At 43.8% G+C, this 25,304-nt stretch overlaps 2 long non-coding RNA genes across 2 annotated transcripts; both read right to left on the minus strand.

Annotated features, from left to right (window-relative positions):
• Positions 1-234: 234 nt before the first annotated feature.
• Positions 235-9,739, minus strand: LOC119057195 (uncharacterized). Its single transcript, XR_008389806.1, has 3 exons — positions 9,541-9,739; positions 7,386-7,467; positions 235-780 (listed from the first exon to the last, which is right to left on the minus strand). It is a non-coding gene; the product is annotated as an uncharacterized LOC119057195 (long non-coding RNA).
• Positions 9,740-11,522: 1,783 nt separating this feature from the next.
• On the minus strand, positions 11,523-24,379 carry LOC128625912 (uncharacterized). Its single transcript, XR_008389809.1, has 2 exons — positions 24,196-24,379; positions 11,523-12,068 (listed from the first exon to the last, which is right to left on the minus strand). It is a non-coding gene; the product is annotated as an uncharacterized LOC128625912 (long non-coding RNA).
• Positions 24,380-25,304: the final 925 nt, after the last annotated feature.

Genomic DNA, 25,304 nt, shown 5'->3' on the forward strand with positions numbered 1-25,304 from the left:
ATGTATTTAGTGATAGAAATTGGTGATGTTGTTCTAAATATCTTATTGCACAGGTCAACGGGTCTCCATGTTCATCCCACCACGCACCCCCACCCCCATCATCTCCACTTCTTAACTTCCCTCCCTCTATTTTCTCCATGTGTCCTAGATAGATGGTCCTCAAAACCCTTCCCCATAACCTATCTGAGGAATCTTCTCCCATCTCTCCTCCAGGTTCTTTTGCTTTTTTCTTAATCTCAATGTCTCTGCTTGTGTTTTGCTTCCTTCTTGGTCTTCAGGATCAGGTTCTAGTAGTTTTGAATAATGGAAGGGAAAATGGATTATTAACACTGTCTTAAAACTTGAAAGATAAGAGACTTTTCTTTCTGTTATTGTTGGTGGTAGTAATAGCACTGTGGTATCGTTTTGATTTGTTTCATTTTTATTTTATTTTGCCAATATTTCTTTCTGTTTCTCTCCAAGTTCAAATATTTATCGTGCTAAAAACAATTTTCTCACTTATTATTTAAAAAAGAGGCTATCTTTCTATTTTACATATTTCCTCTTTTTGGTCACTACCTGTTTCTTCACTACTCAGTGCTAAATTTCATATATCTAAACTATAGTTAAGACTTGACTTGAATATGGGTGTATCTTTGAAGAAATTCCTAATGTGAAGTTTATTGTGTTGTACAATGTTCTACTTGTCTTAACAATGGTTGACTTTATCCAGTGAAGTCTCAATCTCATTTTCAAAATCAGCAGCTCTTGCAAGTTGGTCCATTCAATCAAATTTTAGTACTATGGAACAAAGAAAAGTATTTAGTATCTAACCCTCCTTTTGAAGAACATCACATTTTTCTCAGAAATATATAAAAGAACAGAAGGAAACTTCCATTATAAGTAAATAAGAGGATGTCATACTTCTTGCATGAAACGATTGTGCTAGATTTTCTGAAGGGAATATTATAGTGCAGTGAAAGTGCTTGTTTCTCAGCTGTAATTATAAAAAGTTAGCATGAGTTTATGTAAGCTCAGAACACACGCATATAATATTCATACATATCTTATTGAAAATAACCACACCTAATCAAAGAATGATTAAGCAAAGCCATTCGAGTAACTAGGAAGCTTTAAAATCTAACAGGATAGGCTTTAAGAGTGTTGCTAGGGGTACAGCAAAAATTACTGAGGACTTAACTGCACTGAAAATTTCATTAACAAAAATCAGGTATACAAGTACAAGTTAATTTCAAGAAGCAAAAATATGACTTTGAAAATTGTTTAAATTCTTAATATCATCTTCTTACCCTGGATTTCTACTTACCTTGTTATACATTTTATACTTGTATTCAAAGTATTATTCTGCCATTACAAAAAAAAAGAAGAAAAGACACTCTTCTGAAGAGCAAAAAGTTTCAATTATGATAAAAAAAAAATACACCATATACTTTTACGATTACTGTTTTTTAACATTTTGAGAAAAAGAAGGGGTAACGGACTTTCAGGGTTTTTTTGTTTGTTTGTTTTTTAATTAATTTTATTTAGTTATTTTTCAAGTACAGTTTTGTCTATTTCTCCCATGACTTTCAGATTTTGATTCCAAGAGGTACTTGACTGACTGCTCTATACAGCCCAAACCTTCAATTAACAAAAAGTAAAAAAAAAAAAAAAAAAACACAGAATGTATTAGGTAATAGCGTTATTGAACATTTTTTTAAACACCGCAGAAGAAAATGGACTGTTAACCTTTCTAAAAATTGAGGAGAAGTTTAGAGAATGTTCTACATTTGGTTATTTCTAAGAGATTGATGAAGAGACACACTGAGGAAGATGAGAAAAGCAGTGAAAGGGGTGCAGGGGTTGCTGGCGAGAAATTTCAAGAAAGACAGTTTTCCCTGTACTCAAGCTGAATACTAACTTTGATAACATAATTTTGTGCAAATATCAAGAGTCCACTGAGAAGAATTCGACAAGGCTCCCCTTGCTTCCATTAAAAGTAGCATGTTCTTCGAGTACCAGCTTAGAAAACAGAGATTACAGGTTCTTCAGAGTTTTTGTCAGAGGAAACAGACTCAAGACAACAACTGTTCCTTGCTGACCTGGCACACACATTCATTGGTCAAGACTTCTAGCCAAGGAGGAGCTTGCCCAGGATTCCCCTATAAAATGGCCAACTCTCCTAGAACAGTCATTGCTTCCACCAAGAGCAGAGGAAGCAAGTGTTACATTAGTTTTTGGGATCTGCTGAGTTAGTTTAAAACGGACCCGGGCATGGAGAACAAAGTGCAGGCCTTCACTCAACTTTATGCGGAGAAATTCTGGGATATCAGAAGACATAAATTACAGGCGTATGAAATGCACTGAGCACCTTTTGTCTTGGAGCTACTGTGTAAATTTGTAATCAGTGAGATGCTGGGTTTTGTCCTTGACAAGACAGCTGCAGCTGTGTACAAGCAGGTCGATGTGAAGGCTTTAAAAAAGGAACATCAACTATTACCTTAGAAAACGGAATCTGCGGTCCCACCTGGCACGAGTGTGTGTGGTTTATTCTCTGCCTATGAAGCCAGCTTTTGTTTACACAATCTTGTGATTGCTTACAAGACAAACCCACATAGTATTTTTATGTGACATCTCCCTGTGGGGAGTTCAAATAGGAGAGTGTGGCTTCCTCATCACATATAGATTTGCTATGTGACAATAATGGTCTTTTGGAGGGCTCACGTCCCCTTTTTATCAGCTTCACTGACTTATTCCTGCACTCCCCCTTCATCTACCACGGACCATGGAATTTACAGTTCAACCTACCTTCCACATTTATACCACCTCCACCTCCTTGGCATGAAAGGCACCTTGAAGCCCATAAAAAAAAAAATGGTGCTAAAAGAATGTGATGTCCTGGCTGCTCTTTTGTAACGTTCTTTCTATTTGGGGTGAATCCCATCCTGTGATCTGAGAAGGGAAGGGTTCCTGATCTTGAGTTATCTCCCAGGGTTGGGAAGCACACCTCCATTAGACAGGAGTGGTCTGAATTGTGAGTCTTCAGAGGATATAGGAGAAGAGAGAATTTTCAAAGTCAGCTTCCAGAATACAGTCCTCAGGAGGCAATAAAATCCTCCTGCATCATAAGAGGTCCAGAAACATTAAATTTAAGAGAGACTGACAGTATTTAGTAGGAAGGTGGGAATGGATAATAAGAGGAAAAGGTTAAATTGTTTTTAGGAAATGTGTAAGGTACACGTGAATGAAGCCAAAGGTGGGTAGGATCAAGGGAGGGGGCTCGAGATGGGTGGAATGAGAAGGGGAGAGGATGTTGGAGAGGAAATGAACACAACTATACTTTTCAAAAATAGAAAAAAATGTAAAAATAAAAAATCCAAAAGCTCCAGAATGCAGAGAAAAGCAGGTGGCCATGAGTCAAGATCCCTGGCCTGGCAAAGGGGATTTCCAGACTTGCAGAAAGACAAGAGCAAGATGGACAAGTGGACATGAAAGGGCTGCCTCCGGGAAGGCAGATACACCCAGGGCCCTGAGCAGCTTCTTGGGAAAGTAAGTCTCAAGGAACAGGTGAGCATCAAGAAGGGGGGGAACATGAAGCACTATGTTCAGAAACTACCAGCAGACGTGTAAGCACAGACCTTGGCTGGGGAACACTGTGGAGCTCACAAGCCCCACTACCATCCCAAAGGGACCTTTCAGACCTTCATGTCTAACAGGGTAAGACTCCACTAACCCCACTTCTGGTCTGAGCAAAGAAAAGTGTGCACAAGCAATGTCAACCCCTGAAAAGTGACTCCTAACACTGAAATTCACCTGCGTGACTTGCCCTCTCTTCATCTTTCCCCCTTATTTAACCAGTACTTACCCACCCACCCTTCCCAGGTTCCTCTGGGCTCTCCACTTTTGGGAACCACCCTGCCTGATTTCAGCAGCTGTAACCTCCCATGGCTATGACTCAGTGAGTTCCCTTAAGACCATAAGCCACTATAAGAACAAAGCTTATCTCCCTGGAAAGAGCTAAGCCTGCCAGGCCGCTCCAAGGCTCTCCCCACCCGAGGGACTAGCCATGCCATTCCTCTTCCTCCACAGGACTCAGTAGTCTGTGTGAATTTACCTCGTGGCTCATCAATGATGCCACAGGCACTGGGGGTCCATGTCTGCGTCACCTCACAGTCAAGAACACTTTGCCGTTTCTCTCACACCCACCTTATCTGCCTATATTCTCCTGGGCAGTGCACATCCCAAACTCTTCTTTCACCCTCAACACCCACCTCTTCACTCTCTGCCTTTTGCACAGTGATCTGGTTTCTCACAGCCCAAGATTTTTAGGCTTCAGCACCCTGCCCCAAACCACAAATGTTCTACAAGCTTGGAGGCAATGCACACTACACTCTACACTCATCCTTGGTTTGGGTCCACTGAGCCTGCCCCTGCAACCATTTTTAAGTTCACCTAAGCGCTGAACACTCCAAAGCCTTTCCCCCAGCACACCTGCCCTTACACCTCACCTTTCACAGGCCTTTTCTTCAGCCTTCCAACAGGGTCTCCGAAAGGTTTCCTTCCAGAGGTCAACATCTGCTTACATGAAATTGGCTGCACTGCTACTAGGAAATCGGGGTTTGACATTGCCTTTTTGACCCACAAAGAGAAGCATTGCAATCACCAGACCCAGACGCAGCTCCTAGCTGTTGTGCAGTCTCAGCCAGTGAAACACTGAAACTGGGACGCCTGCCCAGCCTCCTGAAAGAACTGTGTTTGAGGCTCCTTTCTGCCACCTCCCACAGCTGGTCATTGGCCATTCTCCTCCCGTGGCAGTTCAGGAAACCACTTCAGCTCCAAACAATAACACATGACTCACAGTCTGCTTTTAAAGTTTGCTTTTGCTTTTGTAGTTCTTTTTAAAGAAAAGCAGTTCAACTGCCTTTTAGTTTTTACATTTGTCATTGTTGTTCAAGAACAGTTGTTCCAATTTCCTTCCGCCACTCCCCACACAACAGTCATCCTAACTTCCCACCCACTGGTATTGTCCCTGGTACCTTTTCCATATTCCTGAAAAACCCTCTCTCTTTTTCCCCAATATCCACGCCCACCTCCACTCTTGTTACTGTCAGTTTCTTCTTCATTTCACTGTCTGGGATTGTATTTTGCTTGCGTGTTTGCTTGTTGATTAGGTTCCACCTATAGTTGTGATCATGTGTCATTTGTCTTTCCTGGCCTCGCATATTTCACTTAACACAATCCTCTCCAGACACACCTGTGCTTTCACAAAACATAGGAGTGCCTTCTTTCTTTCTTTCTTTCTTTCTTTCTTTCTTTCTTTCTTTCTTTCTTTCTTTCTTTCTGTTGTGGAGTATTCCTTGGAGTAAATGGACCCCAGTGTTTTGATTCATTCATTCACTCATGGGCACTTAGGTTTCTTCCAACACTTGATTATTGTAAACTGTAGTACTATGAACAATTAGACCTCCCGAGGTCATTTGGTCCATGCATTTTTGACACAGACAGGGGAAGAAGAGAAGGCAACATCAATGTCAGAGAAAATCACTGATGGGTTGCCTGACCAAGAATCATAACCACACAAACCACCTGTGCAACCAACAAACTTTTAGAATTGGGACAATGCTTCTACCAACTAGTCCACAGTGGCCAGGGTGACTCACTTCCTTTTCAGAACTGGATCACTCACTCAGCTCAAGCTGTTTGTCTCCCCGAGACCTCATGTCATTTTTCAGACTTTGCTCAATCTATAAATCTCCAGCCTTGGCTGAATCACACTCCCCCTTTTCACCTATGCTTGCTGATCTGCCTCATTTAGCCTGTCCATCAGGACCACCTGCCTGAGTCCTGAGCTTCTCCCTGTGCCCCTAGAAACAGCAATTTTTTGACGTGTGTGCCAAGGCACACTACAGTGCCGATATGGCCTTGGGGAGCTCCTACCCAGCCAAAGGTGCTTTTCCACTTCTGGTCAGGCTAAATGTGAGACAAGATCTCTAACATCCTCACATGATGCTGACACCTGTTCATCTGGACACAGCTCCTTTCTCATAAACATAGCACTTGGATGAGAAAAACCATTGCACTCCACCTCTTGCTAGTGTATCCAAACACTTCAGCATGAACTGATGAGTCACTGAATTCTTTTTCATGTTTGGGAGCAATGGCAAACAGAAGAAGGCATCAGTGAAGGTAGACCATGGAGTTAGTACCTCCAAAACCATGAATCATTCGGTTCAAGAAAGGGGACAAATATATGGCCCACCAACAACCTTCACCTCAAATTCTATGAATTAGAAACAGTGTTGTTTTCAGTGAGACAAGTGACATGCCTTGGAAACACTTCAGCAATCTAATACCTACAGCAGGAACCAAGCAGTGTACTTCCACATGAGATTAAACAAAGATGTACTGAGTGAGGCATCACAAAAGGATTTGCCGAGAAGATTATTTCATCAGAGAATAGGTACTTGTTCAAGCATGAAAGTGTCTTGAAAACAATACAAGGTGTCAAAGAAGAGACTCTGACAAGATTTCATGTGAAACAGAGGATTTCGTTTCCTTCAATCCAGCTGATGCAGGACTTGAACAATTCCCTGAACTTCTAAAAGAGAACCCAAAAGCCAAGAGAGCAAGAAGTTGAGGTCTTTGGTTTTTGGCGTGTTTTCACACATTGAAGAAATTTAATGGCCACATGAGGAATTAGAGACAGAAATATGGACACGGAAAACAGTGTGCTTTTGAGGGGAGGCACGTGGGGGAGGCATAAAATAGGTGGAGAGGACACGAATGGTGGTGGGAGGAGACTCTGCTTGGGATGGCAGACACACAACACAACACACAGAGGACACACTGTGGGTTGGTAGACCTGACAGCCATGCTACTTTACTGACCAAAGTCACCTCAGTTCATCCCATTTAGAGACATGACATGAGTACCTCAATAAACAACGTTTCTGGAGTGAGAATTCTATTTTTCTAAACACGGCACAAATATGCGCCCATGAAATGTTCTGTTTCTAACAGTTATCACGTTGATTCGTGTATTTGCTGACCTAAGGAAGCTTAAGGGCTTCCTTGTCAGATACATGTCCCAAGAGATGAAAGCACCTCAGAGGAAAAAATTTAAGTACAGTCGAAAAGACACTGTATGTTTTCAGTAATTAAAGGTCTATGGGAAGGAAGCCCATGTGCATTAAGAAAACTGCAGATGAATTGCATAGCTCCCAATGTGGCAAGTTCTGAAAGAGTTAAGTGGAGAGAGACTGACAAAGATGAGAAAATGTGTCAATGTTTGGTGGTGAGGAATTGTAAGAAACAAAAATTTACATATGGTTAAGTTGGATAACGCATATGATGATAAAATACAAATATCAAATACTCAAATATCAAAAAAGAACTGAAAAGACTGACGATTGCATTTTTCTTTTTTTTTTTCATTGCAGTGAGGAAGTTTCGATGTCCGTACAAGCTTAGAAGCCAAATCCTATGACCTCTGCAAAGAAAACAAATAAACAATGTTTAGAAACCTCTGTTCCTGAAGCAGTTTTAGAAAACAGCTCTCCCTGGGTGACGTGGAACACACACATTGCTCAAATTCTATGTTTTGTGAAAAGAATCCTATGTTTTTGTGAAAAGAACCACGTGCCAGTGCAGCTAGGTTTAGAAAACCTCCCTTTCTGTGGGACGTGGCACACACACTTCCTCAACACTTCTGGTGAAGCATAAGTGCATCCACAGCTCCCCTCTCCACTATTAAAGGCTGACTTCCTCCTACAGGGAGGGCATTGCTTCCACCAAGAGCTGAGGGAAGCAAGTGTTACATTGTTTATTGGAACCTGCTGAGTTAGTTTAAAATGGACCCAGGCATGAAGAACGAAGTGCGAGCCTTCGTTCAACCTTATGCAAAGGAGATCTGGGATATTGTAAGACATAAATTACAGGAGAATGGAATGCACCGAGCCGTTCGTGTCTTGGACCCACTGGGTCCACGTCTAATCACTGAGTTAGTGCTTTTTGTCCTCAACAAGATAGCTGCAGCTGTGTCCAAGCTGGTCGATGTGAAAGCTTTAAAACGGAACATCAAGTATTATTTTAGAAAATGGATTCGGCAGTCCAACCCGGCACCAGTTTTTGTGGTTTAATCTCTGCCCGTGTTTTTACACAATCTTGTGACTACTTACAAGACAAAGGAGCACAACATTTTTATTCAATGACTCCCCATGAGGAATTAGACAGTAGATTGTTGCTTCCTCATCACATACAAATGTGCTATGTTACAATAATGGTCTTCAGGGGGGCTCACAGTCTCCCTTTCATGGCTTTCCCAACCTGTTCCTGCCAGGCACCTTCAATTGCCAGGAAGCACAAAATTTTGCTACTGAACGAGGCTTCCTTTACCACACCACCTCCACCTCCCTGGCATGAGAGGCACCTTGAAGCCAAGGAAATAAAAGAACGGTGCAAAAAGCCTGTGGTGTCCTTGCTGTTCTTGGTGACTCACTTCCCATTAGTGGGGTGAGTCCCAGGCCTGGGTTCTGAGCAGGGGATGGGTGCGGGTGCTGGGAGGGCTTCTCTGTGGGGCAGGAGGATTATGCACCGAAACCCTTCTCAGTATTTTTAAACTAGAGAAGTTTCAAACATTACGGTCTAGAGTCTAGTCCTCAAGAGGCTTTAGAAGCCTCCTGCTTCAGTGTGGAGAGCAGAGGGTGTGGCCAGGAGTGCACACCCTGGTGCCTGTGAAGGGGATTTCCACACTGACAGGACCGGGACCACGAGATGGAGGGGCCGGCCCTAAATGGCCCCCATGGGGAAGCAGGAGACACCCACGGGGCCACGAGCAGGCTCTTGGGGCAGAAAAAATCAAGGAACAAGGTAAGGTCAGGAAAGGGGGAGCATGAGGCTCTGAGTTTCTCCACCGCCCCTTCCCCTACAACTCTTAGGACAGCCCTTGGCAGGGGAACTTGTGGACTTGACAAACCCCTCTGCCCTCCTGAATGGACCTTTCAGACCTACCGTTTCCAAAGAGGGGGACTCCGCTGAGGCCCCTTTGTGAAGGAAAGAAACGTGTGGACAAGCAGTGTCAACCCCCCGCAACGTTCCTTATTCCTACCCTTCAGATTCACCTCCGCGGGATTCTTCTGCGCCGCTGGCCCCTCTCTTCCTCGTCTCTTTGCCCCTCACTTCAGACAGCCTTCCCCTCCCGTCCTTTTCAGGTTCCCCTGGCTCCACCACAGCCAAGGACCCTCTGCCCCTCCTCTCACACTCTCCTCATCTGTCTAGATTTTCCTGGGCTGCACTCTGCCCAAACTCTTTTCTGTCCCTCAAAACACACAACTTTACTCTCTGCCTCTTCCAGATGGATGAGGTTCCTCACCCCCCAGGACCTGTGGGCTTGGGCACCCTGCTGTAAAAATTTCTACCAAGGTCCAGGCTCTTCACACTGCACTCCACACTCTTCCTCCTTTTCCCCCCAGGGCACCTTCCTCTCTCTCCATTTGGGGGTTACTCCTGGCACTGAACACACTAAGGCCCTTTACACATCGACCCCTCCCCAAAGACCCCTCACCTTGAAAGGGCATTTTCCTCAGCCTTCCTTCAGGGTCCCAGAAGGATTCCTCCCAGCTGTCAACATCTGCTTCCATGAAAAATTGGCTGCAATGAGGCTTGAAGCTCTGAGGTTTAATGGCCTTTCTGAGGCAAGAGTGGCACTGCAATCACCACACCCAGACCCAGCTTTGAGTAACTGTGAAGTCTCAGCAACTGAAGAACTGAAACTGAGAACCCCACCCCAGCTCCAGACACTGATATATAAGCCTTGCCACCACATCCTCCTGCTTCTCATTGGCCATCGTTTCCACGTGGCTTTTCAGGAGACCTCTTTGGCTCCCAAGAGTTACACTTTACTCACACCCTGCTTGCTACTTGAGCTTGGGTTCTGTTTTGGGGGGATGGCAGAGCTCTGAGCACTTCCCTCAAGTTCTTCAAGAGAATAAAATGACAAAGGGAAGGAGGAGCTGAGGTCTTTCCTTGATGGGCTGGAGGATTCTAGTGATAACGGAAGGACTTAGAGAGAGAAGCTGGGACTCGAGACAGCAGTGCGCTGACTGTGGAAGGACAGGCGGGTGGGCGAGGCAGGCAAGGGTAGAGAGCACACAGGGTGGTGGTGGGAGGAGACTCTGCTCGGGATGGGGGACACAAAACACAGCCCACAGGGGGACACACTGGGAACTGGTCACCCTGACAGATGTGCTGTTGTTTTGGCCCCTGTCACCTCACTTCATCCCATTCAGAGCAACTGAACAACCTTCTCGGGAACTAGAGTTTTAAGCACAAAAATTGTGTGTCTTTAAACCTTGTGCGTGTTTTGGCCAATGGCAGATTCTGTTTTGAAGAGTAATGATGTTCAGTCCTTCTTTTACTAACCTAAAAAATTTTCATTGCTTACTTGTTAGGTGACCTCAGAGACTAAAGGGCCTAAGAGCAAAGAATTTCAATGACTTCCAAAAGAAACTATACATTTTGAGTAATGGAGCTTTCTAACACGATTCTAAAACTTGAAGGGAAAATGGACTCTTCTGAACAACAAAACATCTCCATTAACTGAACAATAAACCACATGTGTTTAGCATAGAATTTTCAAACATTGTCTTCAAATTGTTTATTGTTGTTCAAGTACACCTGTCTCCACTCCCCCCCCACAACTACTCCCACCACCCCCATGAAGCCCACTTCCCAGCATTAACCTACCTTTCTTTAGTTTGGCCCTCCTGTCCTTCAAACCTGTTCCTCAAACACCCTTCTTCCTCCCCACCCTTCATCTCCTCCCACCTCCCCTCTGCCTACTCTCAGTGGGTTCTTACATTCAGTGTCTCTGCTCATACTTTTGCTTCCTGCTTCTCTTGACTCCGTTCCACTTATTTTGACTACTGGAACTGAAAATGAACTGTTAACATTGTTTTAGGGTTGAAGACAGAATGGACAGTTCTAAAGAAAAAAATATTCGTGAAGGTAATAAGACACCATATGTGGTGTCTTTTGAACAATATCCCTTTGAACATTTCTTTTTCCATTGAGGGGAAAATGGACAGATAACAGTCTTTGAAAAACTAAGGAAAAAGTGGACTGTTTGTTATAAAGAGTCCTGAATTTCAAATAAGTTAAATACACCCAGCATAATTTTAGTAATACAAATGTTTAATAGTTTTTTTTTAATTGAAAAACACACAGACAGTTAACTTTGTTTTAAAACTTGAAAAGAAAATGGACTTTTCTAAAGAGGAATGAATTTCACTTTACTTAAAAAAACAATGCGTATGTATTTAGTGATAGAAATTGGTGATGTTGTTCTAAATATCTTATTGCACAGGTCAACGGGTCTCCATGTTCATCCCACCACGCACCCCCACCCCCATCATCTCCACTTCTTAACTTCCCCTCCCTCTATTTTCTCCATGTGTCCTAGATAGATGGTCCTCAAAACCCTTCCCCATAACCTATCTGAGGAATCTTCTCCCATCTCTCCTCCAGGTTCTTTTGCTTTTTTCTTAATCTCAATGTCTCTGCTTGTGTTTTGCTTCCTTCTTGGTCTTCAGGATCAGGTTCTAGTAGTTTTGAATAATGGAAGGGAAAATGGATTATTAACACTGTCTTAAAACTTGAAAGATAAGAGACTTTTCTTTTCTGTTATTGTTGGTGGTAGTAATAGCACTGTGGTATCGTTTTGATTTGTTTCATTTTTATTTTATTTTGCCAATATTTCTTTCTGTTTCTCTCCAAGTTCAAATATTTATCGTGCTAAAAACAATTTTCTCACTTATTATTTAAAAAGAGGCTATCTTTCTATTTTACATATTTCCTCTTTTTGGTCACTACCTGTTTCTTCACTACTCAGTGCTAAATTTCATATATCTAAACTATAGTTAAGACTTGACTTGAATATGGGTGTATCTTTGAAGAAATTCCTAATGTGAAGTTTATTGTGTTGTACAATGTTCTACTTGTCTTAACAATGGTTGACTTTATCCAGTGAAGTCTCAATCTCATTTTCAAAATCAGCAGCTCTTGCAAGTTGGTCCATTCAATCAAATTTTAGTACTATGGAACAAAGAAAAGTATTTAGTATCTAACCCTCCTTTTGAAGAACATCACATTTTTCTCAGAAATATATAAAAGAACAGAAGGAAACTTCCATTATAAGTAAATAAGAGGATGTCATACTTCTTGCATGAAACGATTGTGCTAGATTTTCTGAAGGGAATATTATAGTGCAGTGAAAGTGCTTGTTTCTCAGCTGTAATTATAAAAAGTTAGCATGAGTTTATGTAAGCTCAGAACACACGCATATAATATTCATACATATCTTATTGAAAATAACCACACCTAATCAAAGAATGATTAAGCAAAGCCATTCGAGTAACTAGGAAGCTTTAAAATCTAACAGGATAGGCTTTAAGAGTGTTGCTAGGGGTACAGCAAAAATTACTGAGGACTTAACTGCACTGAAAATTTCATTAACAAAAATCAGGTATACAAGTACAAGTTAATTTCAAGAAGCAAAAATATGACTTTGAAAATTGTTTAAATTCTTAATATCATCTTCTTACCCTGGATTTCTACTTACCTTGTTATACATTTTATACTTGTATTCAAAGTATTATTCTGCCATTACAAAAAAAAAGAAGAAAAGACACTCTTCTGAAGAGCAAAAAGTTTCAATTATGATAAAAAAAAATACACCATATACTTTTTACGATTACTGTTTTTTAACATTTTGAGAAAAAGAAGGGGTAACGGACTTTCAGGGTTTTTTTGTTTGTTTGTTTTTTAATTAATTTTATTTAGTTATTTTTCAAGTACAGTTTTGTCTATTTCTCCCATGACTTTCAGATTTTGATTCCAAGAGGTACTTGACTGACTGCTCTATACAGCCCAAACCTTCAATTAACAAAAAGTAAAAAAAAAAAAAAAAACACAGAATGTATTAGGTAATAGCGTTATTGAACATTTTTTTAAACACCGCAGAAGAAAATGGACTGTTAACCTTTCTAAAAATTGAGGAGAAGTTTAGAGAATGTTCTACATTTGGTTATTTCTAAGAGATTGATGAAGAGACACACTGAGGAAGATGAGAAAAGCAGTGAAAGGGGGTGCAGGGTTGCTGGCGAGAAATTTCAAGAAAGACAGTTTTCCCTGTACTCAAGCTGAATACTAACTTTGATAACATAATTTTGTGCAAATATCAAGAGTCCACTGAGAAGAATTCGACAAGGCTCCCCCTTGCTTCCATTAAAAGTAGCATGTTCTTCGAGTACCAGCTTAGAAAACAGAGATTACAGGTTCTTCAGAGTTTTTGTCAGAGGAAACAGACTCAAGACAACAACTGTTCCTTGCTGACCTGGCACACACATTCATTGGTCAAGACTTCTAGCCAAGGAGGAGCTTGCCCAGGATTCCCCTATAAAATGGCCAACTCTCCTAGAACAGTCATTGCTTCCACCAAGAGCAGAGGAAGCAAGTGTTACATTAGTTTTTGGGATCTGCTGAGTTAGTTTAAAACGGACCCGGGCATGGAGAACAAAGTGCAGGCCTTCACTCAACTTTATGCGGAGAAATTCTGGGATATCAGAAGACATAAATTACAGGCGTATGAAATGCACTGAGCACCTTTTGTCTTGGAGCTACTGTGTAAATTTGTAATCAGTGAGATGCTGGGTTTTGTCCTTGACAAGACAGCTGCAGCTGTGTACAAGCAGGTCGATGTGAAGGCTTTAAAAAGGAACATCAACTATTACCTTAGAAAACGGAATCTGCGGTCCCACCTGGCACGAGTGTGTGTGGTTTATTCTCTGCCTATGAAGCCAGCTTTTGTTTACACAATCTTGTGATTGCTTACAAGACAAACCCACATAGTATTTTTATGTGACATCTCCCTGTGGGGAGTTCAAATAGGAGAGTGTGGCTTCCTCATCACATATAGATTTGCTATGTGACAATAATGGTCTTTTGGAGGGCTCACAGTCCCCTTTTTATCAGCTTCACTGACTTATTCCTGCACTCCCCCTTCATCTACCACGGACCATGGAATTTACAGTTCAACCTACCTTCCACATTTATACCACCTCCACCTCCTTGGCATGAAAGGCACCTTGAAGCCCATAAAAAAAAAAAATGGTGCTAAAAGAATGTGATGTCCTGGCTGCTCTTTTGTAACGTTCTTTCTATTTGGGGTGAATCCCATCCTGTGATCTGAGAAGGGAAGGGTTCCTGATCTTGAGTTATCTCCCAGGGTTGGGAAGCACACCTCCATTAGACAGGAGTGGTCTGAATTGTGAGTCTTCAGAGGATATAGGAGAAAGAGAATTTTCAAAGTCAGCTTCCAGAATACAGTCCTCAGGAGGCAATAAAATCCTCCTGCATCATAAGAGGTCCAGAAACATTAAATTTAAGAGAGACTGACAGTATTTAGTAGGAAGGTGGGAATGGATAATAAGAGGAAAAGGTTAAATTGTTTTTAGGAAATGTGTAAGGTACACGTGAATGAAGCCAAAGGTGGGTAGGATCAAGGGGAGGGGGCTCGAGATGGGTGGAATGAGAAGGGGGAGAGGATGTTGGAGAGGAAATGAACACAACTATACTTTTCAAAAATAGAAAAAAATGTAAAAATAAAAAATCCAAAAGCTCCAGAATGCAGAGAAAAGCAGGTGGCCATGAGTCAAGATCCCTGGCCTGGCAAAGGGGATTTCCAGACTTGCAGAAAGACAAGAGCAAGATGGACAAGTGGACATGAAAGGGCTGCCTCCGGGAAGGCAGATACACCCAGGGCCCTGAGCAGCTTCTTGGGAAAGTAAGTCTCAAGGAACAGGTGAGCATCAAGAAGGGGGGAACATGAAGCACTATGTTCGAGAAACTACCAGCAGACGTGTAAGCACAGACCTTGGCTGGGGAACACTGTGGAGCTCACAAGCCCCACTACCATCCCAAAGGGACCTTTCAGACCTTCATGTCTAACAGGGTAAGACTCCACTAACCCCACTTCTGGTCTGAGCAAAGAAAAGTGTGCACAAGCAATGTCAACCCCTGAAAAGTGACTCCTAACACTGAAATTCACCTGCGTGACTTGCCCTCTCTTCATCTTTCCCCCCTTATTTAACCAGTACTTACCCACCCACCCTTCCCAGGTTCCTCTGGGCTCTCCACTTTTGGGAACCACCCTGCCTGATTTCAGCAGCTGTAACCTCCCATGGCTATGACTCAGTGAGTTCCCTTAAGACCATAAGCCACTATAAGAACAAAGCTTATCTCCCTGGAAAGAGCTAAGCCTGCCAGGCCGCTCCAAGGCTCTCCCCACCCAAGGGACTAGCCATGCCATTCCTCTTCCTCCACAGGACTCAGTAGTCTGTGTGAATTTACCTCGTGGCTCATCAATGATGCCACAGGCACTGGGGGTCCATGTCTGCGTCACCTCACAGTCAAGAACACTTTGCCGTTTCTCTCACACCCACCTTATCTGCCTATATTCTCCTGGGCAGTGCACATCCCAAACTCTTCTTTCACCCTCAACACCCACCTCTTCACTCTCTGCCTTTTGCACAGTGATCTGGTTTCTCACAGCCCAAGATTTTTAGGCTTCAGCACCCTGCCCCAAACCACAAATGTTCTACAAGCTTGGAGGCAATGCACACTACACTCTACACTCATCCTTGGTTTGGGTCCACTGAGCCTGCCCCTGCAACCATTTTTAAGTTCACCTAAGCGCTGAACACTCCAAAGCCTTTCCCCCAGCACACCTGCCCTTACACCTCACCTTTCACAGGCCTTTTCTTCAGCCTTCCAACAGGGTCTCCGAAAGGTTTCCTTCCAGAGGTCAACATCTGCTTACATGAAATTGGCTGCACTGCTACTAGGAAATCGGGGTTTGACATTGCCTTTTTGACCCACAAAGAGAAGCATTGCAATCACCAGACCCAGACGCAGCTCCTAGCTGTTGTGCAGTCTCAGCCAGTGAAACACTGAAACTGGGACGCCTGCCCAGCCTCCTGAAAGAACTGTGTTTGAGGCTCCTTTCTGCCACCTCCCACAGCTGGTCATTGGCCATTCTCCTCCCGTGGCAGTTCAGGAAACCACTTCAGCTCCAAACAATAACACATGACTCACAGTCTGCTTTTAAAGTTTGCTTTTGCTTTTGTAGTTCTTTTTAAAGAAAAGCAGTTCAACTGCCTTTTAGTTTTTACATTTGTCATTGTTGTTCAAGAACAGTTGTTCCAATTTCCTTCCGCCACTCCCCACACAACAGTCATCCTAACTTCCCACCCACTGGTATTGTCCCTGGTACCTTTTCCATATTCCTGAAAAACCCTCTCTCTTTTTCCCCAATATCCACGCCCACCTCCACTCTTGTTACTGTCAGTTTCTTCTTCATTTCACTGTCTGGGATTGTATTTTGCTTGCGTGTTTGCTTGTTGATTAGGTTCCACCTATAGTTGTGATCATGTGTCATTTGTCTTTCCTGGCCTCGCATATTTCACTTAACACAATCCTCTCCAGACACACCTGTGCTTTCACAAAACATAGGAGTGCCTTCTTTCTTTCTTTCTTTCTTTCTTTCTTTCTTTCTTTCTTTCTTTCTTTCTGTTGTGGAGTATTCCTTGGAGTAAATGGACCCCAGTGTTTTGATTCATTCATTCACTCATGGGCACTTAGGTTTCTTCCAACACTTGATTATTGTAAACTGTAGTACTATGAACAATTAGACCTCCCGAGGTCATTTGGTCCGTGCATTTTTGACACAGACAGGGGAAGAAGAGAAGGCAACATCAATGTCAGAGAAAATCACTGATGGGTTGCCTGACCAAGAATCATAACCACACAAACCACCTGTGCAACCAACAAACTTTTAGAATTGGGACAATGCTTCTACCAACTAGTCCACAGTGGCCAGGGTGACTCACTTCCTTTTCAGAACTGGATCACTCACTCAGCTCAAGCTGTTTGTCTCCCCGAGACCTCATGTCATTTTTCAGACTTTGCTCAATCTATAAATCTCCAGCCTTGGCTGAATCACACTCCCCTTTTCACCTATGCTTGCTGATCTGCCTCATTTAGCCTGTCCATCAGGACCACCTGCCTGAGTCCTGAGCTTCTCCCTGTGCCCCTAGAAACAGCAATTTTTTGACGTGTGTGCCAAGGCACACTACAGTGCCGATATGGCCTTGGGAGCTCCTACCCAGCCAAAGGTGCTTTTCCACTTCTGGTCAGGCTAAATGTGAGACAAGATCTCTAACATCCTCACATGATGCTGACACCTGTTCATCTGGACACAGCTCCTTTCTCATAAACATAGCACTTGGATGAGAAAAACCATTGCACTCCACCTCTTGCTAGTGTATCCAAACACTTCAGCATGAACTGATGAGTCACTGAATTCTTTTTCATGTTTGGGAGCAATGGCAAACAGAAGAAGGCATCAGTGAAGGTAGACCATGGAGTTAGTACCTCCAAAACCATGAATCATTCGGTTCAAGAAAGGGGACAAATATATGGCCCACCAACAACCTTCACCTCAAATTCTATGAATTAGAAACAGTGTTGTTTTCAGTGAGACAAGTGACATGCCTTGAAAACACTTCAGCAATCTAATACCTACAGCAGGAACCAAGCAGTGTACTTCCACATGAGATTAAACAAAGATGTACTGAGTGAGGCATCACAAAAGGATTTGCCGAGAAGATTATTTCATCAGAGAATAGGTACTGCTGTTCAAGAATGAAAGTGTCTTGAAAACAATACAAGGTGTCAAAGAAGAGACTCTGACAAGATTTCATGTGAAACAGAGGATTTCGTTTCCTTCAATCCAGCTGATGCAGGACTTGAACAATTCCCCTGAACTTCTAAAAGAGAACCCAAAAGCCAAGAGAGCAAGAAGTTGAGGTCTTTGGTTTTTGGCGTGTTTTCACACATTGAAGAAATTTAATGGCCACATGAGGAATTAGAGACAGAAATATGGACATGGAAAACAGTGTGCTTTTGAGGGGTAGGCACGTAGGGGAGACATAAAATAGGTGGAGAGGACACGAATGGTGGTGGGAGGAGACTCTGCTTGGGATGGCAGACACACAACACAACACACAGAGGACACACTGTGGGTTGGTAGACCTGACAGCCGTGCTACTTTACTTACCAAAGTCACCTCAGTTCATCCCATTTAGAGACATGACATGAGTACCTCAATAAACAACGTTTCTGGAGTGAGAATTCTATTTTTCTAAACACGGCACAAATACGTGCCCATGAAATGTTCTGTTTCTAACAGTTATCATGTTGATTCATGTATTTGCTGACCTAAGGAAGCTTAAGGGCTTCCTTGTCAGATACATGTCCCAAGAGATGAAAGCACCTCGGAGGAAAGAATTTAAATACAGTCGAAAAGACACTGTATGTTTTCAGTAATTAAAGGTCTATGGGAAGGAAGCCCATGTGCATTAAGAAAACTGCAGATGAATTGCATAGCTCCCAATGTGGCAAGTTCTGAAAGAGTTAAGTGGAGAGAAACTGACAAAGATGAGAAAATGTGTCAATGTTTGGTGGTGAGGAATAGTAAGAAACAAAAATTTACATATGGTTAAGTTGGATAATGCATATGATGATAGAATACAAATATCAAATACTCAAATATCAAAAAAGAACTGAAAAGACTGACGATTGCATTTTTCTTTTTTTTTCATTGAAGTGAGGAAGTTTCGATGTACGTACAAGCTTAGAAGCCAAATCCTATGACCTCTGCAAAGAAAACAAATAAACAATGTTTAGAAACCTCTGTTCCTGAAGGAGTTTTAGAAAACAGCTCTCCCGGGGTGACGTGGAACACACACATTGCTCAAATTCTATGTTTTGTGAAAGGAATCCTATGTTTTGTGAAAAGAACCATGTGCCAGTGCAACTAGGTTTAGAAAACCTCCCTTTCTGTGGGACGTGGCACACACACTTCCTCAACACTTCTGGTGAAGCATAAGTGCATCTACTGCTCCTCTCTCCACTATTAAAGGCTGACTTCCTCCTACAGGGAGGGCATTGCTTCCACCAAGAGCACAGGAAGAAAGTATTTCATCACCGCTGTGCATCTGCTTACTTCATTCACAATAGACCCAGGCATGGAGCACACAGTGCGTATCCTGACTCATTATTACTCAACTGACTTGTGGGATGCAGTAAAACTACAATTACAGGCATATGGAATGGGGCAAGCCCTTGATTACTTGGATCCAGTGTGTCCATATCTACTCAGTGAGATGCTGGCCTTGGTAGCTTGCAAGATACTGTCAGCTGCCTACAACCACGTAAATGTGCCTGATTTAAAAAGGAGCATCCTGAACTATTCCAGAAAATTGATGGGTCGTTGCAACCCGGCACAAGAGCCTCCAGTTTAATCTCTGCCTATGAAACCAGCTTGTCTTTACACAATCTTGAGAATGCTTACAATACAGCCCGACATACTGTTTTTATGAGGTCATACCCCCTGAACAATTCAAAGAGAAGAGTGTGGCTCCCTCACTCCCAAGAAATAGAAGATGTTAAAGTCCTGGTCTTAAGGAAGGACACAATCTCCTCTTTATTCTCTTCCCCAACTCACTCCTTCACTACACCTTCAACTACCAGGGACCATGGAATTTTGATGCTGAACTTAGTTTTCATTGCCATACCAACTCCACCTCCCTGACAAGAAAGCCGCCTTGAAATGGACTAAATAAAAGATTGAGGAAAAAGAAATGGGGTGTCCTTGTGGTTCACTGGTGACTTCTTTCCCATTTGGGGCATGAGTCCCTGGCTTATATTCTGAACAAGGGTGGCATCTGTATCAGGAGGGAACGCCCCAGGGATCCAGAGGACATTTCCATGGGGCAGGAGTTGTCTGGATGGTGAGCCTTCTGGAGATTTAGCAGAAAGAGAGGTGTCAAAGTCAACTTCTACACTCCAGTTCCAGGCTACAAAGATCTCCACCGTCAAACAGAAACACAGGAATTGACTTTGAAAACGGACTGAGAGAATCCAGATGGGAGGTGGGAGGGGGTAATGAGGAGAAAGGTTAAAAGGTTTTTAGGAACATGAATAAGGTTCACATGCACTAAAACAAAGGGGGGGAGGGTCAAGTTGGGAAACTGAAGATGGGTGCAATGGGAAGGACAGGAGAGGTTGGGGGTCAATGGAAACAAATGTGCTTGCCATACAATGAAAAAAATGTGAGAAAAGATTTTTTAAAAACCCGCCACCTTCTGTATGGAGAGCAGAGGAGCTGGCCATGACTTCAGTTCCCTGTGCTGGGTAAGGGAATTTCCACTCTTGCATAAGACAACAAGCAATGGCTGCCTCGGGGATTCAGATGCACCAAGGGCCCTGAGCAGCTTCTCACGACAGTAGGTCTCAAAACACAGCGTACCATCAAGAAGGGGGGAACATGAAACACTATGTTGTACTGTAGCAGAAGTTTAAGCGGAGACCTGGGCTGGGGAACAGTGTAGACCTGACTAGCCCCTGTATCATTTTAACAAGACTATGAAACTTTTAGAGTACCTGAAGACATTTGGGACCTTCATAGTCACTGGAGAGTCCCTTGTAACTTTTCAGACCCAAGTACTAAAACCTCACTTCCTGTGTCACTTAAACCACACACATTGCTCTGTTCAACACATCTGGTGATGAATAAGAGCATCCACTGCTCCTCTCTCCACTATTAAAGGCTGACTTCCTCCTACAGGGAGGGCATTGCTTCCACCAAGAGCACAGGAAGAAAGTATTACATCACCGCTCTGCATCTGCTTACTTCATTCACAATAGACCTGGGCATGGAGCACACAGTGCGTATCCTGACTCATTATTACTCTACTGACCTGTGGGATGCAGTAAAACTTCAATTACAGGCATATGGAATGGGGCAAGCCCTTGATTACTTGGATCCAGTGTGTCCGTATCTATTCAGTGAGATGCTGGCCTTGGTAGCTTGCAAGATACTGTCAGCTGCCTACAACCATGTAAATGTGCCTGATTTAAAAAGGAGCATCATGAATTTTTCCAGAAAAATGATGGGTCATCGTGACTTGGACCAACAGCTTCCAGTTTAATCTCTGCCTATAAAACCAGCTTGTCTTTACACAATCTTGAGAATGCTTACAATACAGCCCGACATACTGTTTTTATGAGGTCATACTCCCTGAAGAATTCAAAAAGGACAGTGTGGCTCCCTCACTCCCAAGAAATAGAAGATGTTAAAGTCCTGGTTTTAAGGAAAGCACACCATCTCCTCTTTATTCTCTTCCTCAACTCACTCCCTCAATACACCTTCAACTACCAGGGACCATGGAATTTTGATGCTGAACTTCGATTTTATTGCCATACCAACTTCACCTCTCTACAAGAAAGCCACCTTGAACCGGACTAAATAAAATATTGAGGAAAAAGAAATGGGGTGTCCTTGTGGTTCAGTGGTGACTTCTTTCCCAATTGGGGACAAGTCCCTGGCTTAGATTCTTAACAGGGGTGGCGACCTTATTAGGAGGGAACGACCCAGGGGTGGGGAGGACATTTCCATGGGGCAGGAGTTCTCTGAATGATGAGCCTTCTGGGGATTTAGCAGAAAGAGAAGTGTCAAATTCAAATTCTAAACTCCAGTTCTCAGGAGGCTACAAAGACCTCCTCTGTCAAACAGAAACACAGGAATTGACTTTGAAAACGGACTGAGAGAATCCACATAAGAGGTGGGAGAGGATAATGAGGAGAAAGGTAAAAAGGTTTTTTGCAACATGTATAAGGTTCACATGCAATAAAACAAAGGGGGGAGAGTCAAGTTGGGAAACTGAAGATGGGTGCAATGGGAAGGACAGGAGAGGTTGGGGGGTAAATGGAAACAAATGTACTTGAAATACAATGAAAAAATGTGAGAAATTATTTTTTAAAAAAACGCCAGCTTCTGTATGGAGAGCAGAGAAGCTGGCCAAGAGTACAGTTCCTTATGCTGGGGAAGGGAATTTCCACTCTTGCATAAAACAACAAGCAATGGCTGCCTCTGGGAGTCAAATCCACCAAGGGACCTGAGAAGCTTCTTGGGACAGTAAGTCTCAAGGAACAGGGTAGCATCAACAAGGGGGTAACATGAAACACTATGTTCAGAAACTACCAGCAGAAATGTAAGCACAGTCCTGGGCTAGGGAACAGTGTGGACCTGAAAAGCCTCTGTGTCATTTTAAAGGGACTATGAAGCTTTTAGAGTCTCTGAAGACTTTAGGGAACTTCAGAGTCCCTGGAGAGTTTCTTGAAACTTTTGAGATCCAAGTTTCTAAAACCTCACTTCCTGTGTCACTTAAACCACACACATTGCTCTGTTCAACACATCTGGTGATGAATAAGAGCATCCACTGCTCCTCTCTCCACTATTAAAGGCTGACTTCCTCCTACAGGGAGGGCATTGCTTCCACCAAGAGCAGAGGAAGCAAGTGTTACATTGTTTATTGGAATCTGCTGAGTCAGTTAAAATGGACCCGGGAATGAAGAACCAAGTGGGTGACTTCATTCAACCTTATGCAGAGAAGATCTGGGGTATTGTAAGACATAAATTACAAGACTATGGAATGCACCGAGCCCTTCGTGTTTTGGGCCCACTGGGTCCACATCTAATCACTAAGATGATGGTTTTTGTCCTCGACAAGATAGCTGAAGCTGTGTCCAAGCTGGTCGATGTGAAAGCTTTAAAAAGGAACATGAAGAATTATTTCAGAAAATGGATTCCGCAGTCCCACCCGACACAAGTTTTTCTGGTTTAATCCATGCCTCTGTGTTTACACAATCTTGGTACTGCTTACAAGACAAGCTCACATAACATTTTTATTCAATGACTCCCCATGAGGAGTTAGACTGGAGACTGTGGCTTCCTCATAACATACAAATTCCCTATGTTACAATAATGGTCTTCAGGGGGGCTCAGAGTCTCCTTCAAATTGGCTTCCCCAACTTATTCCTGCTCCGCACCTTCAGCTGCCAGGAGGCACAGAATTTGGATTCTGTACTTAGCTTCCTTGACCACACCACCTCCACCTCACTGGCATGAGAGGCACCTTGAAGCCAAGGAAATAAAAGACTGGTGCAAAAACCCAGTGGTGTCCTTGCTGTTCTTTGGTGACCTCCTTCCCATTTGGGGGCGGGAATGTGAGACCCTGGCCTGCCTTCTGAGCAGGGGATGGGCCCGGGTGCCCGGAGGGCCTCTCTGTGGGGCAGGAGGTTTCTGCGCTGACACACTGCTGGAGATTTGTAGATTAGACAAGTTTCCAAGGTTAAGCTCTAGAGTCCAGTCCTCAGGACACTTGAGAAGCCTCAAGCTTGGGTGTGGAGAGCAGAGGGTGTGGCCAGGAGTGCGCACCCTGGTGCCTGTGAAGGGGCTTTCCACACTGACAGGACCAGGACCACGAGATGGAGGGGCCGGCCCTAAATGGCCCCCACGGGGCCACGAGCAGGCTCTTGGGGCAGAAAGACTCAAGGAACAAGGTAGGATCAGGAAAGGGGGAGCATGAGGCTCTGAGTTTCTCCGCCACCCCTTCCCCTACAACTCTTAGGACAGCCCTTGGCAGGGGAACTTGTGGACTTGACAAACCCTTCTGCCCTCCTCAATGGACCTTTCAGACCTACCGTTTCCACAGAGGGGGACTCCGCTGAGGCCCCTTCGAGCAGGAGGAAAGAAACGTGTGGACAAGCCGTGTCAACCCCCACAACGTTCCTTATTCCTACCCTTCAGATTCACCTCCGCGGGATTCTTCTGCGCCGCTGGCCCCTCTCTTCCTCGTCTCTTTGCCCCTCACTTCAGACAGCCTTCCCCTCCCGTCCTTTTCAGGTTCCCCTGGCTCTGCCACAGTCAAGGACCCTCTGCCCCTCCTCTCACACTCTCCTCATCTGTCTAGATTTTCCTGGGCTGCACACTGCCCAAACTCTTTTCTGTCCCTCAAAACACACAGCCTTACTCTCTGCCTCTTCCAGATGAATGAGGTTCCTCCCCTCCAGGCCTTGTAGGCTTGGGCACCCTGCTCTAAATATTTCTACCTAGGTCTAGGCTCTTCACACAGCACTCTGCACTCTTCTTCCTTTCCCCTCCCGCGGGCGCCTTCCTCTCTCTCCATTTGGGGGTTACTCCTGGCACTGAACACACTAAGGCCATTTCCACCCCCACCCTTACCCCGAGTCCCCTCACCTTGCAAGGGTGTTTTCCTCAGCCTTCCTTCAGGGTGCCGGAAGGATTCCTCCCAGCTGTCAATATCTGCTTCCATGAAAATTGGCTGCAATGAGGTTTGAAGCTCTGAGGTTTAATGGCCTTTCTGAGGCAAGAGAAGCACTGCAATCACCACACCCAGAAACAGCTTTGAGCAACTGTGAAGTCTCAGCAACTGAAGAACTGAAACTGAGAACCCGACCCCAGCTCCAGAGACTCTGTTACACAATCCTCGCCACCACCACCTCCTCCTGCTTCTCATTGGCCATCGTTTCCACGTGACTTTTCAGGAGGCCTCTTGGGCTCCCAAGAGTTACACTTTACTCACACCCTGCTTGCTACTTGAGCTTGGGTTCTGTTTTGGGGGATGGCAGAGCTTGAGCACTTCCCTCAAGTTCTTCAAGAGAATAAAATGACAAAGGGAAGGAGGAGCTGAGGTCTTTCCTTGATGGGCTGGAGGATTATAGTGATAACGGAAGGACTTAGAGAGAGAAGCTGGGACTCAAGACAGCAGTGTGCTGACTGTGGAAGGACAGGCGGGTGGGCGAGGCAGGCAAGGGTAGAGCGCACAGGGTGGTGGTGGGAGGAGACTCTGCTAAGGATGGCGCACACACAACACAGCCCACAGGGGACACTCTGGGAACTGGTCACCCTGACAGATGTGCTGTTGTTTTGGCCCCTGTCACCCCGCTTCATCCCATTCAGGGCAATTGGACAACCTTCTCGGGAACTAGAGTTTTAAGCACAAAAATTGTGTGTCTTTAAACCTTGTGCGTGTCTTGGCCAATGGCAGATTCTGTTTTGAAGAGTAATGATGTTCATTCCTGCTTTTGCTAACCTAAGAAAATCTTCATTGCTTCCTTGTTAGGCGACCCCAGAGACTAAAGGGCCTAAGAGCAAAGAATTTCAATGACTTCCAAAAGAAACTATACATTTTGAGTAATGGAGCTTTCTAACATGATTCTAAAACTTGAGGGGAAAATGGACTCTTCTGAACAACTAAACATCTCCATTAACTGAACAATAAACCACATGTGCTTAGCATACAATTTTCAAACATTGTCTTCAAATTTTTATTGTTGTTCATGTAC

This window comes from Artibeus jamaicensis, unplaced genomic scaffold (genome assembly GCF_021234435.1).
Source record: "Artibeus jamaicensis isolate MK-2021 breed Jamaican fruit bat unplaced genomic scaffold, CSHL_Jam_final scaffold_11, whole genome shotgun sequence".
NCBI classification, from domain to species: domain Eukaryota; kingdom Metazoa; phylum Chordata; class Mammalia; order Chiroptera; family Phyllostomidae; genus Artibeus; species Artibeus jamaicensis.